This window comes from Camelus bactrianus, chromosome 7 (assembly GCF_048773025.1).
Source record: "Camelus bactrianus isolate YW-2024 breed Bactrian camel chromosome 7, ASM4877302v1, whole genome shotgun sequence".
Taxonomy (NCBI): Eukaryota; Metazoa; Chordata; class Mammalia; order Artiodactyla; family Camelidae; genus Camelus; species Camelus bactrianus.
Genome location: NC_133545.1, coordinates 62,787,250 through 62,806,437, shown reverse-complemented (window position 1 = coordinate 62,806,437; position 19,188 = coordinate 62,787,250). Strand labels below are relative to the sequence as shown.

The 19,188-nt window shown below is 35.7% G+C and overlaps 1 protein-coding gene across 5 annotated transcripts in view; it reads left to right on the top strand.

Annotated features, from left to right (window-relative positions):
- Positions 1-19,188, top strand: part of ANKIB1 (ankyrin repeat and IBR domain containing 1) — a 200,240-nt gene that overhangs the window by 106,158 nt on the left and 74,894 nt on the right. The window lies entirely within an intron of this gene.

The window sequence follows — 19,188 nt, the reverse complement described above, 5'->3', positions numbered from 1 at the left end:
TCTTGGTCCCTCCAACAAAAGTCCTAGAATTAAGTCAATAGTCCAATTTGCCTGACATGAACCAGTCACTGTAGCTGGGTGAATAGAAAACACTAGCCAGATTTATGCTCACCACTGGAGTGGAGCTAGTCCTGTCTAAACCATGTCCTGATTGGGGTCGAATTTTTCTCCAGAAAAACTGAATTACTCTTACCAGAGAAGGGTGGAACAGCTGCCCAGTAATAAAACTAAACTGGAATATAATAGAGGAAAGTGGGCTACAAACCTTGAGATCAAGGGTCTACAAACACTTGATCTTGAGCTTGTGGTAGGGTGTTTGGGGAGAGTATTACTCTAAGGTATAAACTATTCATCACAAGGTTTCTGTAGACATGGCAATGGACCACACAGTGCCAGACTTTTCTTAATGTTTGATTTTAAGCACAAAAAACATTAGAAATTGTATCTTTCATCTTATAATATAACCGAAAGCGTTATACAGTGCCTGTAGGATAAGTTTACTTTTTTCTGAAATCTCTTTTGTGGTTGCATGTCTCACCCTATTTTTAGATTGAATCAGTGGGGTAGCATTGAGGGACAGGAAAATAATAAAATGTCCCCAGATTTTAAACCAGTTCCCTTAGGTTGAGGGCTATAGCTGTTCAGCAGTAGAAGAATTTGGCTATCATCAGTTAAGCCTATGATTCTGAAATGGTCTTTCATTTGGGAAAAGGAAATAGCACCTGAGAGAAAAATGAATGTCTTTATATTGTGATTTACTCTTTAAGTAAGAGTAAGGAGGTAGAACCAGATTGAAAAGTGTATTTGCATTATCTGTGGTTTGCTTGACACATGATTATTGCTCAGTAACAGTACCTGAGTTTATGAAGGATAGGTGAGTATGTGATTTCTTTTTTAAAGCTCTATAATAAAAATCCTTTTCCTGATAACATTTCATTTGTTAGGAGCCTATAGCCTTAGAATAAACAAGAATTATTCTGACTCTGTTCTACATAAACCTAAGGCCACTTGATTCATTGATATATTCCAAGGTGTTGGAATCACTAACATCACTGAAAATATATTGGTTCCATCAACATTGTATCCTCTCCCTTTCCCACAGTTGAAAGCATTCAATTATCTTTCTTGCCCAACTATCCACAATACAGTTTCCAGTTATCTTAAGTGTTTAACTGTGAATAGTGAGCAAAATGACACTGGAGGAACATCTGTACCAGCCTAGAGACTGAAAGAAACAAATAAATGATTGAGGGGTAGGGGTGGGAGAATATTCAGATGATTTTTTGATAATTCAGGGAGCCGAAGAAATCTTTTAAATTTAATTTTTTAATTATCATATAGTAATACTGACTTTTGTAGGTATGCAGTTCTGTGAATGTTAACACATGTTTGGATTGGTGTAACCACCATCATAACCAGGATGCAGAACAGTCTGTCACTAAAAACTCCTTTGTCCTATCCCTTTATAGTCACACCCTCTTCCACCCCTAACCTCTGGCAATCTCTGATCTGGTCTTCACTGCTCCAATTTTGTCTTTTTGAGAATTTGTATAAATGGAATTTGAGACTGCCTTCTTTTACTGAATGTAATTCTTTGAGTCCTTTGAGTTTCATCTACTTTGTGACATTTCCTTTGTTAGACACATGATTTGTGAATATTTTCTTTTAATCGGTAGTTTGTCTTTTCAGTCTCTTAACAGAGCTAAGGTTTTTAATTTTAATAAAGTCTAATTTGTAATGCTTTTGGAGTCATGTTAAGAACTCTTTGTCTAATCCCAGGTGATGAAGATTTCTTCTATGTTTTCTTCTTCTTAAAGTTTTATAGTTTTTAGTTTTACTTGTAGATCTACGAATCATTTTTAGTTAATTTTGTATAAGTTATCCTTGTATTTTAGGTCATGATTCTGTTCTGTTCTTTTCTTTCTTTTTTTTTTCTTTTAGCATGTGAGTGTCTAGTTGTCACAACACCATTTATTTTAAAAAACAAGATCTCTTTTATCTGTTGAATTGCTTTTGTACCTTTGTCAAAAGTGAAATGACCTTATCTGTATGGATGTATTCGTAGGCTCTGTTTCTTGTTCCATGAATCTATGTGCCTTTATTTGCCAATACCACATGTCTTAATTATTGAAGCTTTAGAGTAGGTCTTAAAATCAATTAATATTTTTCTCCAACTTTATTCTTTTTTTAAAAAGATAGTTTTTAGTTACTTTACCTTTCCATAAAACTTAGAAGCAGCTTATCTATATAAAAATCTCTGCTAGGATTTTGTTTGTGATTGCATTAACTCTATAAATCAATTTGAGAGAACTTAAATCTCTATGTTGAGTCTACAAAAGTTTTTTAAAAGACTGTTTGTTGTCTTCATAGAGATGAGATGTTACATCCATGATCCAAAAATAAGATACTATAGGAAAAGTATCTTATTCTATTCCAACAGTAGAATAGTTGGAAAATAAAGTTAAAGAAATTTCCCTAAAAGTAGAACAAAAAGGCAAAGAGATGGAAGTTGAGAGAAAGATGAGAAAATCAGAGGATATAGCTAGGAGATCCACTATCCAAATAGTAGGAGTTCTAGAAAGGGAGAATAGAGAAATGAAGAGATGATCTAAGAATTTGCCTTAAAACTGAATAAAGGAGATAGGTCTCCATTTTGGAAAAGTGAATTTTAAGAAAACACACAGTTTTGTAGAAACAGAAAACAAAATGGTTGTTGCCATGAGCTGGAGGGAGGGAGAAGTGGGGAGTTACCGTGTAATGAAGATAGACTTACAGTTTGGGAAAAGTGAATAGTTCTGGAGATGGATGCTGGTGATGGTTACACAATAATGTGAATGTGCTTGGTAAATTTTATGTCTGAATTTTATGTTAAAGTCAAAAATAAAAAACAAGAGACAACAGCAGTTGAAAGACTTTAAAAAAGTTTTGAAAGCAAGAGAGCAAATACACAAAAGGCAACTGATTCAGTAAAACTAAACTGATTAAGCAAAGTTCAAACCTAATTCATATAGTGAATTATAATGAAATACAGTGAAAGAACAATAAGGCTGATTTGTGCTAAAGAACACCAGAAAACCACACAAATTAGAAGCACAAGTAGCTCTGAGTGAAGAAGTATGGAATATGGCTAAAAACAGCAGACAATGAAAAATTTTATAAGGAGTAAAATTGTACAGATCCTGTGCCACCTTCTGAATAGCTGAGCTCTTCTAACTGGAAGAAAACAGGAGGTGTGTTATCTGAACAAACTGTGCCAGAAGCACAGGGACAGACAGCTGAGGGTGCTGTACCATTCTGGAAATGGGGTCAGGTGGAAGTATACATACTAACTGGTGAGACCTACCCCAGCTTCCTTTCTCCATGCAGCCTGTAAAGATGGACCTAAACATCCTGCACTTGGGGTCCACAATGAAACCATTCAGCCAGTTTTATGATGCAGTGGAGTCTGCTGGTTGCCAAGCCCTGCTATTATAAATAATGCCAAAATAAGTAAGCATCAGTGTACAGGTCTCTTTGTGTACCTGTCAGGAGTTACCCTATCTGTTAATTTTTTTAACCATAACTCACAGTAAGAAATAACATTATATGTTATAACCTTGTATAAACACACACGTACATGCTATATGTATTTGTGCATATATGTCTATGGGTTTGTATGTATTTATTTATTGAAACAAAATTTCACAGAATTGCGTTTAGTACATAAATACACTCTGACATTTCTAGTTTATTAAAAGAAATAAGTTGGCCTTGTTATACCTCATTTAAATATAGAAATAAATTAATATATATAAAGTATGTATTAGATAAGAATATATATAAATATGACTATATAGAAGGATTCCTAGGCCTGTGATATATTCATCTTAAAACATGAACAAATATTGTAAAATTAAGAAATCATTGTTCTACTGTAATGTGAAAAGATACCTGCACCCCAATGTTCATAGCAGCACTGTATACAATAGCCAAGACATGGAAGCAACCTTAAATGTCCATCAACAGATGACTGAATAAAGAAGTTGTGGTATATTTATACAATAGACTACTACTCTGCCATAAAAAAAGAATAAAATAATGTCATTTGCAGCAACATGGATGGACCTGGAGATTGTCATTGTAGTGAAGTAAGCCAAAAAGAGAAAGAAAAATACCATATGATATCACTCTTATGTGAAATCTTAATAAAAAGAAAATATGGAATCTTAATTTAAAAAAGGACACTATGAACTCACCTACAAAACAAAAACAGACTCTCAGACTTAGTAAACAATCTTATGGTTAGAGGGGAAAGGGTGTGGGAGGGGGATAAATTTGGGAGTTTGATATTTACAGATGTTAGCCACTATATATAAAAATAGATTTTAAAAAAAGTTTCTATTGTATAGCACAGGGAACTATGCTCAATATCTTGTAATAACCTTTAATGGAAAAAATATGAAAACAAATATATGTATGTATATGCAAGACTGGGACGTTATGCTGTACACCAGAAATTGACACATTATAATTGACTGTACTTCAATTTTTAAAAAATGGAAAAAGAAAAGTATGTATAACATTAGGTTCATGGCTCTAAATGATTGATGAGGATGATTAAAAAATAGGAAATCATTGTTCTAAATTATACATCCTACCAGTAATATATAAGCTTTTCAATTTGTTTTCAGATTCTTTTGCCAGTTTAAGTAGAAACAGCATCATATACAGGCATTGTATATGTGTTGACCCAATCTTTATTTTTAAATCTTTTCTTTCTTCCTGTCTGAACTATGAAAACCTTCAAAGGTTAAAAATATTCTCCAGCTCTCCTTGAAGTTACAGATAGTTATGGGATCCAATTCTGGCTAATGAGACAGACAAAGTTTGCAGTCTGCAGTTGCAGCAACCATTTTATGACCATGAGGAGGTAAACTACAAGCTAAGAATGGCGGAGTATAAAAATTGGGGGAGCTCGGACATTGATGACATATTTAGTTTAAAGTTTATATAAGAGCTTTAGATTGTCTCTTTCCATATTTACAGTTATGAGATAAAAATAAACCTTTATCTGTTTAAGCCATGTTTATAGGTATTTTGGGATTCACTCCTCTGTGAACTGCTGGTTCATTCCTATGATAGTTAGCTTGCACTGTTATGCTATAGAAACAAATCACCACAAAATTTAAGTGGTTTATAACAACAGGCATTTATTTCTCATTCATTTATATGTCAGCTGCAGATCTGCTTCAGATTTGCTCCATGCCTTCATCCTAGACCCATCCTGAAAGAGAAGCTGCTGCCTGGGTCTTGTGCTAATGAGAAAAAGGGCAATGGTAGAACCACATGATGGCTCTTAAAGCTTTGGTTCAGAAATGCCATGCTTTATTTCTACTCACATTTAATTGGCCAAAGCAAGTCAAATGGCCAACACTGGTCTAATGGGCAGGAAGTATAATCCTCCTATAGGAAAGGCAGTGAATACTTGGGGAAGTATTGCACTCTGTCACTTTATCCTTTTGCTTTTTTGTTCTTATCAGCTTATAAAAATTCTTTATACATTCTGGATACTGAACTTGTGAGTTCAGCTTTTACACTTAGATATGGGATCCATTTTTACATATAATCTGAGATAGGAGTCAAAGTTTTAATTTTTTCCATATGAATATCCATTAATTGGTGTCATTTGATGTAGAACTTAACTTTTCCCCCATTGAATTGTCTTGGCACCTTTGTTGAAAATTATAATGCTATTTAAGTTGTGAATCTATTTCTGAGCACTTTACTCTGTTCCATTAATCTATGTGTTAAACCTTATGCCAGTATCACAACATCTTGATTAAGCAACAGTTAATCAAGTCAGATAATTAAATTGTCTGACTGTGTTCTTTTTTCAAGATTACTAAGGATATTCTAGGGTTTTTATAATTCTATGTTTAGTCTTCCAGTCTATGAACATGGTTTATCTCTCCCCTTTCTTCCTTCTTCCCTCCCTCTCTCACTCCTCCTCTCTCTTCCTCCCCCTCTTCTTTCCTTTCCTTATTCCAGTTTTATTGAGATATAACTGACATACAACACTGTATAAGTTTAAGGTGTACAGCATAATGATTTGATTTACAAACATTATGAAGTGATTATTACAGGAAGTTTAATGAACATACTTCCACTCATATAGATACAAAACTAAAGAATTAGAAAAATTTTTTCTTGTGATGAAAACTATCACTATTTACTTTCTTAACTTTCATCTATAACATAAGCAGTGTTGTTATGTTTATCATATTGAATGTTGTATCTGTAGTACTTGCTTATCTTATAATGGGAAGTTTTATCTTTTAACTACCTTCCTCCAATTCCCCCTGTCCCCACCCTCTATTTCTGGTAACCATAAATCTGATCTCTTTTTCTATGAGTTTGTTTGTTTTAGAAGAATGATTAACCTACAACACTGTTCCTGGTACGCAGCATAGTGATTCAGTATTTCTGTATATTTCATACTGATCATCATGAGAAGTCTAGTCATGCTATGTCACCATACAAAGATAATACATAGTTATTGACTATATTCCCCATGTTGTACAGTTCATATCTGTGACTTATTTATTTCGCAACTGGCAGTTTGTACCTCTTAATCTTCCTTACCTAATTCTTTTCTCCCTTTCTCCATTTATTTAGATCTTTTTAATCTCAACAGCATTTGTTTCAGCATAGAAGTTTTACATATCTTATGTTAAGTTTGTTGCTAAGTATATTTTTGACACTAAATGTAAATAGAATTTAAATTACATAATAATTTATATATAATTATAAATTATTAACTTACATAATATATATAAGAATACATAAGCTCTATAGTAATATATAGTATGGTTTATAAAAATAGTATATATTGTTTTTCAGATTCTTTTTCATTATAGGTTATTACAAGATATTGAATATATTTCTCTGTGCTGTACAGTAGGTCCTTGTTATTTATCTATTTTATATACAGTAGTGTGTGTATATTAATCCCAAATTCCTAATTTATCCCTCTCCAACTTTTCCCCTTTGATAACCATAAATTTGTTTTCCATGTCTGTTAGTCTGTTTCTGTTTTGTAAATTTACAACTTCCTTGTAAATAAGTTCATGTGTATCATTTTTTTGGATTCCACATATAAATGATATCAAATGATATTTGTCTTTCCACTTAATATGATAATCTCTAAGTCCATCCATGTTGCTACCAGTGGCATTATTTCATTCTTTTTATAAGTCGAATAATATTCCATTGTGTGTGTACACACACACACACACACACACACACTACATCTTCTTTATGCAGTCATCTATCGATGGACATTTAGGTTGCTTCCATGTCTTGGCTATTGTAAACTTCCCTCTTAGAACTGCTTTTGTTGCATCCTGTAGATTTTGGAAAGTTGCATTTTTTTTGTATTTGTCTCAAGGTATTTTCTAGTTTCTTCTTTGATTTCTTCATTAATCATTTGGTTTTTCAGTATCATATTGTTTGGTCTCTGTGTGTTTGCATTTTTCCCATTTTTCTTCCTGTAGTTGACTTCTGGTTTCATACTGTTTTAGTCAGAACAGCTGCTTGATATAATCTGTCCTTTTAAATTTGTTGAGATATGCTTTGTGGCCTAGCATGTGACCTATCCTGGAGAACATTTCATGTGCATTTGAAAAGATATGTATTCTGCTGTTTGGGGATGGAATGTTCTATAGCTATCTATTAAGTACAACTGTCTAATATGTCATTTAACGCCACTATATCCATATTGATTTTCTGTCTGGAAGATCTGTCCAGTGATGTAAGGCGGGTGTTAATGTCCCCTACTATTACTGTATTCTTGTCAGTTTCTCCCTTTATGTTTGTTAATATTAGATCTAGTTTTAAATACTTTTTTTTAAGTTTCAGAAAACACCAGAAACAGTAGAGGAAAAATTCCAACTACAATTGCATAGTTCTGCCATTTGAAGTTAACAGTGTAATATATATTTCCTTAGTCTTTTTCAATGGATATATTTGTTTTTTATTTAGTTGTGATGATTGTGCATGTAATCTTATAATTACCTTAATTTTTTTGTTGTGGAGGCATTTTTCCACATAAAATAAGGTTGTAAAAATGATTTTAGTGACTGTATTCTAGCATTCTGTTGAATGGATTTATCATAGTTTGCTTAATTAGAACCTAAGCACACAGTGAAAACAAAATGTGACAATGAATATATGTATGTTCATGTGTAACTGAAAAATTGTGCTCTACATTGAAATTTGACACAACATTGTAAAATGACTATAACTCAATAAAAAAGTGTTAGAAAAAAAAAGAACCTAAGGGGAAAAAAAAGAACCTAAGCAGAGAAACATTTGTTAATAGTTTCTTCAGAATTTTAAATTTGAAAGTGATTGAACTACTTGTGTATTTGAGTATTAGAGTGGTTATCTTTTTTTCCATATATTTAAAATTAGACTAGAAGTATACTCTATCCTTAAATTGACAATTAAAAATACTCTTTTCACTTGACTTATTTACAATAAGAGACATTGAACAGATTTTTTTAAAGTCAAATCTCTATTATTTTGTAGTATAATTCACTTATTACATTATAGGTATTGCTGCTAACAGTTTTTTTTTGAAAGGACAGTAAGTTCTGTCATTTCTTGAGTTATGAACATCTAGTATATAAATTTTCATGTATTGTGACCATCTTTAGATAAAGTCCAGAAGGACAATGAACCACTTTAAAATTATTTCTAAAATTAGTTTGTGAATTCTCTCCAAGTAACTGAAAATAGAATTTTGCAAGTGGGTTTCTTTTTATATTTGAGTAATAGACAAACAATGATGTTTTTATTTACCTCAGTTGTATCTAGAGAATGATAGAGTGAAGTCAAGATCCGGGCATTGTTACCCTAGGGTTTCTCTCTCACTAGACTACTTAAGTAGGATGGGGACATCAGAAGTTAATTAGTCACTCCTTGCCCTTGCTGGTAATCTTCAAATAGCCTTTTAGTGAATAAAAAGACCGTGACATCAGAAGAAAATGGGCAGCTTCCCTTCTTCTGTTTTCTCCACTTCTTAGTATTGCTCTGTGTAATAGATGATACTAATAACTTTCCAATATGTAGAGATTAGATGTTTATCTGTAAAGGTACCCAAGTTTAAAACTCTTAAAATGGGAATTTGATTCAGTTTTTGACATGCATACACAGCTTCAGAAAGTAGAAAAATCATACAATTTCATGCCTATGACTTATACTCAACATAGTAAAAAAAAAACTTATTAATTAAAATAATCATTTATTTGCTAGCATAATTCTAATACTGGTGCTGTGTATTTAGATTATACTTTTTAAAGTCATAGGTTTTGGGTACTCGATACTTTTCAATGTTCTTGTATCTAATTTAAGAAAATTTTTCCTAGAGCTGTCTTAAATTAGTAACAATGTAAATTGTAAGGATCCTCTTGAACTTTTGCTTGAAGCTCATCTTTTAATAGGAAAACATGAGAGAACTATTAGTTAGTATAAAAATAATTTATTTCCTCTTAGTCTTGAATTTCCAATAGTCTAAACACCCTGAATTAAAGTTAGATCTCCTTGACAAGTAGAGGATCAACCTTTTTAACAATACTTAATAATATGTTAGGCATATTTGTCATTATTTTTGTATAAATATATAAAATTTTGCTTAAAATGAACTGATTTTAACATACTATTTTTTATGAGAGGTTAAACATCCCTTCAGTAAGGAAACTGTATCACACAACATACCAGCAGTGAATGTGGGTTTGGACTGATTGTTCTTTGAGTTCCCTATAGATTTTATGTCATGTTATTTTTTTATCATACCATTGCATTTGCTTTCTCTATGGAGACACCTTCCAGACGATACCACACAATAGAGGAATCCAAGCAGAGTACAGAAGACTTACTGCACTGAGGAGACAGATATTAGAAAGACAGCAAAATGCAGGCATACAACAATGTCCAACATCCATTTAAGAAATACTAAACATGAGAAGAAGCAAGAAAATGTGACCTATGACCAGGAGAAAAGTTTATCAGAACAAAGTTAGAAAAAGCTTTGGGGATTTCTGGTCAAAATGGCAGATTAGTAGGACCACAAGCTCGCCTCCCCTCATGACTATGACAGATCCACAACTGACTGCTAAACAACCATTGTGAAAAAAGGACTGGAACCTAGCAACTGGAACATAAAGAAGTAACCACAGCAGGACGGGGACAGTAGGAGGGGCATGTTCACAATATAATCGGACCCCATATCCCCCAGATGGGCAACTCACAAACTGAAGAGTTATTAAGTCACAGAGGGCCCCCCATGGGAGTGAGAGTTCTGAGCCCCATGTCAGGCTCCCCAGCCCAGGGTTCTGGCACTGGGAAGAGGAAACCACAAAGCATCTGGTTTTGAAAGCCAGCGGGGCTTAACTCCAGGAGCCCACAGGACTGGGGAAAATAGAGACCTCATTCTCTTGGGAAGCTCACACAGAATCCGTGTGTGCCTGGTCCAAGGGCAAAGGCAGTGATTTCATAGGAACCTGCCTGCTGGTTTTGGAAGGTCTCCTGGGGAGGTAGGGGGCGGCTGTGGCTAACCCTAGGGACATAAAAGCTGGTGGTAGATGTTCTGGGAGTATTCATCCACATGAGCTTTCCTGGAGGCTGACATCTTGCCTGGGTCATTAGCACCAAGACCTAGCCCCACCCAAGAGCTTCAAGGCTTAAGTGCTGGGAAGCCTCAGGCCAAACAACACACTGGTTGGGAACTCAGCCTTACCTGTCATCGGACTTCCTGAGCCACAACTACCTCTAGACACACCCCTAAGCACAACCTTACCCACCAGAGGACCAGGACCAAGATCTACCCAACAGTGGGCAGGCGCTGTCTCCTCCTGCCAGGAAATCTGCATAAGCTATAGTCCAGCCTCACCCACCAAGGGGCAGATACCAGAAGTAAGAAAACAAGAATCCCTAAGCCTGTGGAAGAAATCCGCAGATGCAGGCCAGACTCCACCCTGGAACCTTTGGTCCCTGGCCCTTGGGTGACAAGAGAGAAGTGTACTGCTGGGGTGCATAGGACGTTTCCCACAGAAAGCCACTTCTCCAAGGTCAAGAAACATAACTAACCTACCTAAAAATACAAATAGAAATCTAGACAATATGAGGCAGCAGAAGAATACCTTCCAGGCCAAGGCACAAGATAAAACTCCAGAAGAAGTAATAAGTGATGAGGAGATAGGAAGTTTATCTGAGAGTTTAGAGTAATGATGCCAAAGATGTCCAGAGAATTCATAAGGAGTATAGATGCACAGGGGGAAGTTTTTAACAAAGAGAAAATATAAAGAATACCTAAACAGAGCTGAAGAATACAATTACTGAAATGAATAGTACACTAGAAGGAACCAAGAATAGACTAAATAAGGCGTAAGAATGGATCGGTGAGCTAGAAAACAGATTAGTAGAAATCACTACTACGGAACAAAGAATGAAAAGAAATGAGGATAGTTTAAGAGAACTCTGGGACAACATGAAGCACACTAATATTCACATTATAGGGGTCCCAGAAAAAGAAGAGAGAGAGAAAGGACCTGAGAAATTATTCAAAGAGAGAATAGCCGAAAACTTCCCCAACTTGGGAAAGGAAACAGCCACCCAAGTCCAGGAAGTACAGAGAGTTCCATACAGAATCAACACAAGGAGAAACACACCGAGGCACATAGTAATCAAACTGACAAAAATTAAGGATAAGGAGAAAGTATTAAAATCAGCAAGAGGAAAGCAACAAATAACATACAATGGAACTCCCATAGGGTTATCAGCTGATTTTTCAGCAGAAACTCTACAGGCCAGAAGGGAGTGGCATGATATATTTAAAGTAATGAAAAGGAAAAACTTAGAACCAAGAATACTTGTATCCAGCAAGTCTCTCTCATTCATATTTGATGGAGAAATCAAAAGCTTCACAGATAAACAAAAGCTAAAAGAATTCAGCACCACCAAACCAGCTTTACAACAAATGTTAAAGGACTTTCTCTAGTCATCAAACCACAAGAAAAGAGAATGAAAAGGAGGAGGAAAAAAAAAAGACCTATTAAAACAAACCCAAAGCAACTAACAAAATGGCAATTAAGAACATGAGTATTGGTAATTACCTTAAATATAAATAGATTAAACGCTCCAACCAAAAGACACAGAGACTGGTTGAATGGATACAAAAACAAGACCCATATACATGCTGTCTCCAAGAGACTCATTTGAGAGCTAGAGACACATACAAGCTGAAAGAAGGAAAAAGATATTCCATGCAAATGGAAACCAAAAGAAAGCTGGAGTAGCAATACTTTTATCAGACAAAATAGATTTTAAAATAGACTGTTACAAATTTAGTGTGTCAGGGGTCCCCAAGACAGCCCCCAGGTTTTGTGATTTGCTAGTAGTCACAGGACTAAATTGTACTCACAGCTAAGGTTTATTCCAGCGAAAGAATATGGACCTAAATTAGCAAAGGGAGAAGTCACATGGGGTGAAGTCCAGAGGAAACCAGGAGCAAATGTTTCCAAGAGTCCCTCCTCAGGGAGTCAAACAGGAGGTGCCTGATACCTCCAGCATCAAATTGTGACGTGCGTGAAATGTTGTCTACTAAGGAAGCTCACTAGGGACTTGATGCCCAAGGTTTTATTGAAGGCTAGTCACATAGGTACCTTCTGCCTAACATTTACCAAAATTCCAGACTCTTGGAAAAAAAGCAAGTGTTTAGGATACACCATATTGTACAAACAACGTAGGCACAGTAAAACACTCCTGTTACTTAGGAATGTTCAAACCCTCCTTAAATTCCAGATTTTTAGACACCAGTCAAGGGCCAGTCCTTGAGAGCAGGGCTTTCTAGGGATAGCTGTCTCAAGCCTGCTACATTAAATCTTCTACATAGTCCATCCCCTTGGCACTTGACCAAGGCATCTTGATACCTATGCCTTTTAGATGTTCAGAATTTAGTCTGAACCGCTGAATGGTTAAGTTTCATTAACCATAAAGATCTCTCTTAGAAAGCTGGGTGGCTTCCTCCTTATGTTTCTATGTTTATGTTTCTTTTTTATCTAGCCTGAAGCATCAATTCAGACATAGCACAAATCTGACTGATATGTTAAAAGTAACCTAAATGGCTTTTAGGGTTGAAGCAGTGTTCTAATAGTCAGCATACACACGTAAGTACAATTCCAGAGGCCACTAGTATTCCACCCCTGTAAACAAAAAATTCACAATTGTTAGGAAACCCCAAGCAGGACATAATAGTAAGCAGTACAGGTTAAGAGGGCCCCAGTGTGATCTCCTTCTGTGGAGTCTCCCACCCTTAGGTTCCCAGTCCACTTCTGTTAATTCAGTAGAGTATTTGATTTCAGGACTGCCTGAAGGTAGACAGTTCCAAACAGATTTGCTTGTCCATGATATCAGTTCATCTACCTCACAAGAATGGAACACATCTAGAGATGTTCTGCATGGAAAGTACAGGCACTAGGCCACCCTCCGCCATCTGGCAGTCAGCACTGTCGGATGGGAGCACAGCTCATCAGTTAGTTTGAATTCACGGTGCTCACAGCCTCTTGGAAAGTTAACATGGGAAGTTGTCCTTCAGGATGAAGAGGACGCTTCCAGTGATCGTTTTGAAAAACAAAGATTGCTAATACCCTTTCTCCTGCCTAACCAGGTGCCAGGTTTTTATTTATGTTATTACAAAATCAGTTTGTCCCATTTAACTTTACAGTTTTTCAGTCATCCCCTGTTCTTACCCAGACCTTTTATTCACAAGGATTGAGTGCAAGAGGGACAACAGTATTTTCATAGGAAAAACATTTTATATAATTTGACCAGAACATAGATTATGTTCAGGAATTGATCAGGATTATCCTGACTATTCAAAATCTTTCACAGTCGGTTAACATAACTTCCCCTCTCTTGTCCTATCTAGTGAGCATTCTAAAAAAAAGATCAGTCCCTATTTTGGGACAGTTGTATTTAATAATCAAAGTATTTCCCTGAGGTATGTCTACCAGGAGAAAAGTGAGTGAAGTAGAGTCAGGCTATCATCAATCCATTGTTGTAAATTGTAACTTACCTGGAAAACTGAACACACACATCAGCGGCAGTGAGCCATTCCCCAGAGGGTGTCCAGAATCCAGTCTGTCATGGGTGGGTGGAGGGGTCACACTCCTTGTGATATGCTCTCCTCCAACCTGCGGCTTTTGGCAGGAGTCACAAGTTAGGTACGCGGTTAGCCTCTGTATCAGAAATACAGAGCTGATCAGTAGCCTCATTTTAGATGGTCCCATCAGAGAATAAGCCATTTTTTAATGGGCATGTGAGTGTGACCCAGACAGTCCAGCCAGCATTCATTGAAGTTTTCATAGTTTAAGGGCTCATAGAAGAGTGTCCTAAATCTGTAGCACTCCTAGAGTCTTGAGTTCTATTCATTGAGCCTCAGACTACTTTCAGTTCAGCAGAGCTCATGCTGAGGCTAACACAGCCCAGATATCTTCAGATTGTAGCTTAGGGTCAAGCCCAGGCAATTAAGACCTGTGAATTCAGAATTCAAAAAAAAAAAAAAACCGAAAAACTAGCAGCTAGTCTTTTGCAAAGCCAAGACTATAAGGCCAGATAGCTGTGTTCCAAGTCCAAAATACGAGCAGTGCTTCTACATTGTCAATCTTAGCATCCAAATTGACCCACTCAAAAATATGCACATCAGGCTGAAAAGTCATCAGCCTTTAAGGATCAGAAATTTTTATTTCATAAGAGCTTATTAGCAACTAAAAACTGCTTTTTTAAACTTAAAAAGTTTATCTAGATCTAGAGATTGCCTCCCTTTTTATGTTGTCTCTTTTTTTGCAGAGACTCCAATAGGCAAAGATCATCAGTTATGAGACTTACTCTGTTTCTAATATTCAAAGTTCAAATTCCATCTGCTCACCAGAAACAAAAAGCAAGGAAGTTTTGCACCATTTCCGTTTTTTCTTTGCAACTTTTCCTGATCTGGGTGATCTCTCTAGCATTTATGAAATTACAGGTATATAACATTTTACATCAGTTTTATCATACATCCAGGTGCAGTAGGCACAAAATACAAAAGCATTTTGTAAAAATTTCTTTCTTTTTCTCATTGGAAATTTAAATATTCCTAGAAGTAAATTTAATATTTATGTGGTTAACGTTACAGTGTGTATGTGTGTGTGTGTGTGTGAGGTGGGCTGGGCTTATATCTTGGCTGGAATTTAAGGGATTTAGCTCGGTTAAAGAAACGGTTGCAAGTTATCCCCTCCCCCTCTTATTCCCCTCTGGTTTATCTAAAGCTTTACTCCAACACTGGGAGCTGATTTAACCATTTTTCCCCTCTCACTTATAAGATAGAGCAGTGCAAACTTTTAATGTTTTGGGGCCACACAAAGCTCACCTTTGGGAATGTTTGGGCCCTTTTCCCTCCAGCCTGCAGGAAAGAGCCAAAACAAAGATAGCACCTGGGATGTGCTCCTACCCCTACACCTAGCTCCCCACTTTAGCCACTAGAACCTAAAGCAAGCAGAGGATCAGCAAGTCAGCTCTCCTGGGAGTGGGTCTTTCATTTTCAAATTTCATAGGCAATTTTATCTCTCAGCAGCAAGCAGCTCACCTGCTATTTAGTATTATGGATAACTTCATAGCTACCCAGTCACCGGAGGTTATTCATACCGTAGTCCTTTATCTTTTCTTTTCCTAAACAATGCTTTTGCGATTTTTTAGTAAGTCAGGGATAGTCTGATGAATCCCACTTCTGACACGACTTGTTGTAGGGGATCGTACTCTTGGAGGACTCACAAGACACATCATGTAGTTGTACTCACAGTCAAGGTTTATTACAGCAAAAAGATACAAAGCAAAGTCAGCCAATGCAAAAGGCACATGGCGCAAAGTGCAGAGGAAGCTAGACACAAGTTTCTAAGAGTCCTCTCTCCATAGAGTCAAGCAAGATGTACCTAATTCCTCCAGCATCAAATTGCAACAGCACGTGTATTGTACAATTCCTATGTGTTTTACAAAGGAAGCTTACTAGAGATTTCCTGCTCAAGGTTTTTATTGAAGGCTGATCACACAGACATACTCTACCTAGCATGTACTGAAATTCCAGACTATTGGAAGAAAAATAAATGTTTAGCATATACCACATTGTTTGTACAAGCAACTTAGGCATAGTGAGCCACTCCTATCAGTTAAGGAATGGCGAGAACTGTGCTGAAATCTAAGAACCAAGGGCCAGTCTTGAAGCAGGCATTGCTAAGTATAGCCATCTCAGACCTGCAGTGTTAACTTTTTTCTGTGCAGTACAGTAGAACATCCTCAGACAAATCATCAGACAAATGGAGCTGACATTGTAATATTGAATAAACTGTGTTCAACTTGAAAATTCCTTTAGGTTTAGCAGGATAATCAATAAGAAACAATGAGTGCTCCTAGACGCCAAATACTGTAATACCTTGACACGATAAAGTAGTTCTAGATTTTTATCCATAACAAAAGTAATTTAAAACAAGTACCTCACAATGGAGATACAGCAAAGCCAGGAAGACTCACTGACTAAAAAAATGCGTGGTGGAATGGGGTCTTTTCCAATGAGGAAAATCTAAATTTTTTTTTATTATGCCACTTTTGTATTTGTTCTTTGTGGTTATTTTAAGAAAGGAAATTGTTCTCTTTTAATATTATTTTGTGAAGTATTAAATCTGAACATATATAATAATTAGAGATATACTAGGGAACATTCTGTTCCCTGAAGTGCAAACAAAATCCCAATTATATATTTTTTTTAATTTCAAGCATTTAACAGTCTTACAAATGGTAAAAATGATTACCTCTTAAAATAATATTTCTTTACAAATTTCTAACCTTTTATAAATGGTACGTAAATCTTTTTAAATAGACTATATAGTTGGTTTAAGTTTAGGAAGCCTCAATTTGAGGTATAAGTAATTTTGTCTTTGTCGCTACTGAATCTCTTCTGAGACTTTGGCTTCCTAATACCAAGGTAAGACACCCCAAACTTAACGTTTTCACTTATGTTTATGAAATAAGGACAAATACAATATTCAAAAATTACAAAAGCAAACACTGCTGAATAACTAGAGATGCCAAAGTTGCTGAAATTAAGTTCTTTGCTGAGAGCACCATAGAATTAGAGCCTGAAATGTTCATTCTCCGCATTGTATGAAAATCTGAACTCAAAGCATGAAAAGTAGTTGTGAAGGGGGAATAAAATGTAACACGTAACATTTTGAATAGTTTGAAAGTCAAATGTATGAAACCTGAATATTGCCTAAGAAAAATTTCAGCTCTCTGGAAGTTTTACTTGTGTGAAGAGTTCTAAGATCTGTGATCATTACAGGTAATTGTCTTCATAGGAGATAGACAAATAAGAGTGATGTTTCATACAGTGGTTGTATCCCATGTTTAGACAGGTTTTCACTTGCAGACCTCATGCTATTTTCTGTGTTCACTTGCCATTTTGGCAAAGAGAGGTAGTCAGCTGCTGCCTTTTGCAGCTATTTTCATTTCTTCCTTTTCTAACTGCAGCATCCTTTTCCACATTATGAGAGTTCTGTAGATATAAAAGATATCCAAGAGCAGCCGGAATATGTTGAATTATCTCTTTTTCCCTGGTTGCTGAGAAACCTCAGGCAGCCAAACTGCCACATAGAGTTTTTTAGTATTGTCGTGATAATGCCTTTGTGTTTGTGTAGCCATTTTATTTTGAATGCTTCCATAGTAAGATATTGTAATAACAGCAAAGTGAATTTTAATTCTGGAATGCATTTTACAGGAAAACTGCTTTCTCTTTTAAAAGACTTTTCTTAGCTCAGATCATTTTCATAGTATTCTCTAATACTCATAAGGTTTTTTTGTAGGTTTGGTGTTCATGAATTTCTTACAGGAAGCTACCAAGAGTAAGCCACACTTGACCTCAACTTAATATGCAATTAGGCAAGCTAAACACCAGATCTCTTAATGATACTTCATTTTTAGCAACATTTTAGATGAAGACCTTTTGTTTCCTACCTTAGATATGGATGTATGTGTATGTTTTGCATATACGTCCATTGTGAGATTCTGTACCCTAGCTTTGTACCCAGTTCTATATCCCTTTCATTTAGTATTTATAAGTGCAATTACATAGAAGAGACTTTTGTTAATAATGGCAGTGACCTAGCAAAATAGTGAAAGTGGAATTAACTTTGGTTCTGAAAACAGTTGAAAAATATATAGTTTTCTAACTTGCCAAAGGTCACACACCTAATAAATGATCAAGTCTAGACTACCAGTTATATATCATTCCTGATATAGACTATAGAGTTCCTGACATTTTCTTAAGATTTCACTGTCTTTTGAAAAGAACGAGTATTGAGTTCTTTAAAGGCAGCAACTGACTCTTCCACCAATGGCTTGCAGATCTTAATAGGAGAAGGGAGATAAAATTTATTGAGTACCTACTATGTACCAGGCACTGTATTACATACTGTACCTAGATAATCATAACAATTCAAGGTAGGTGGCCTTATTCCTATTTTACAGATGAAAAAATGAGGTACAGAGAGGTTAAATGAATTATACTAGAAGTATGAAGTAATAGATGTGGGATTCCAACCCAGATTGTTCTACTGTGCTGTGTTCCTTCCACCAAATCAGGGATTGGCAAACTACAGTCCATGGGCCAAATCCCTCTGCTTATTTTTATAAATGAAGTTTTATTAGAGCATAACTACACCCATTCTATTACATATCGCCTGTGACCTTTCAAGCTGCAATAGCAGAGTTGAGTAGACAGAGATCATATGACTCACAAAGCTATATGACACACAAAGTAAATATTTTAATATTTACTATCTGGTTCTTTACAGAAAAAGTTTTCTGACACCTACATTTAACATTGCTTACAGGTGCTATGAACTGAGTGTGCACTCAGTAATGTAAATTTCAGTCTTCCTAAAGCATTAGTCTTGGGCAAGAGCAATAAAGTAGATTCCTCAAAATCTAATGAGGAAGGCAAAATATTGGCTAATAAGAAGCCATGAGTGTTTTTTAGTATTAAATTTGGAAAGATAGACTAGGATGATTTAAATGTCATCTTTTCTATTCCTGTGATTCTATGCCTTACAGTTAATGAAAAAT